The sequence below is a fragment of the Chrysochloris asiatica genome, unplaced genomic scaffold, assembly GCF_000296735.1.
Source record: "Chrysochloris asiatica unplaced genomic scaffold, ChrAsi1.0 scaffold00001, whole genome shotgun sequence".
In the NCBI taxonomy this organism is placed as follows: domain Eukaryota; kingdom Metazoa; phylum Chordata; class Mammalia; order Afrosoricida; family Chrysochloridae; genus Chrysochloris; species Chrysochloris asiatica.
In genome coordinates, this window is record NW_006408519.1 from 28022670 (window position 1) to 28023894 (window position 1225).

The window sequence follows — 1225 nt, forward strand, 5'->3', positions numbered from 1 at the left end:
TCTAATTAGTTACATAGGTTTCTTCAAGTTCAAACCGACCTTGTCTTTAGACCTTGAACTGTTGCCATTTCAATGAATATCCACTAATTCTACTTCAAAAATGAGTTTTTCATTTGGTGGAATTTTGGCATCTGGCTGTCCTTTCTTTCCATAAACCTATTCTGATTCAATCTCTAGCCAAGCCTTTTCTCCCTTACTCATAGTCAAGAGTGCTGCATCCCATCCTTTGATGACTTCGCCAACTCCAACCTTAAAACTTAAAGGTTTGGCATTTTTCTTCTTCTTGGAACTTGTTTGAATGTTTAAATATTAGTGCCCAAAACAGTTTCATCCTGAAGTGTTCCTGTGTACCAACAGTGAACAACATCTCCCTTTTTGGGATAGTTGGTTTTGTCTTCCTTTTTAAGAATCAATTTTGTATATTTTGGTGGACCCTTTTCAAGAGCCTCTTCAGACTTGGTTTCTTTAGGTTTGTCATCATTAATCTTCACATTGTTCACCTGCTCTGACACCTTACTTATACTTTCAGTACCTTTGAAATGCTGAGTTTCAAAAAGATGATTATAGGCTGTAACCAAATGGTTCTTGTTAGCTGTTTTGGCCATATTTTTAATATTTCCTAGTAGCTTATGTTCTGCAAGAAACGAGTCTGAACTATGTGCCTGCAGAAACTTGATAATGTCCTTCATGGGCAGCTGCTCACTGCACAGTTGTTCCACAGTCCACACCCACTGTGGAACGTTCACCGCCATCTTCCCCCGCTGCCTCAACTCTACTCTGTCTCCTTTTTGCCTTTATTTTTTCCTATATCTGTTCAGCTTCTCCTTCTAGTGAAGGCAGGTTTGAAGCAGGGATCACCTGAATCCAGGAGCCAGAGTTGGTGCAAATAGTTCCTGAATCACTGTGATGGTGCTCACAATTTTAAGGTTCAGACCCTGGGAGATAGAGAACTTTGCTGAGGTAGTACATGGGTAGCAACCTACCATGCTTCTGGTCACTAGGGGAATGTGGGGAACAGGAAATCATTGCACCTTCATCTCCTCAAGTCACCAGTACACTTCTGGCCACCAAATCTCTGTCTTGACTCTAAAGCCAAACATGAAAACTTAAGATGGTTGTGTGGTATCTGGTCTGCTGACACACATCATCAGTTTGTCACAATTTTTGCCACATATGTTCAACTTCCTCTCCTAGTAAGTATTCATCCCACTTCTCTGCCCCTTCA

At 41.0% G+C, this 1225-nt stretch overlaps 1 pseudogene; it reads right to left on the reverse strand.

Moving 5' to 3' along the window:
* Positions 1–69: 69 nt before the first annotated feature.
* Positions 70–752, reverse strand: LOC102832917 (annotated as a pseudogene).
* Positions 753–1225: the final 473 nt, after the last annotated feature.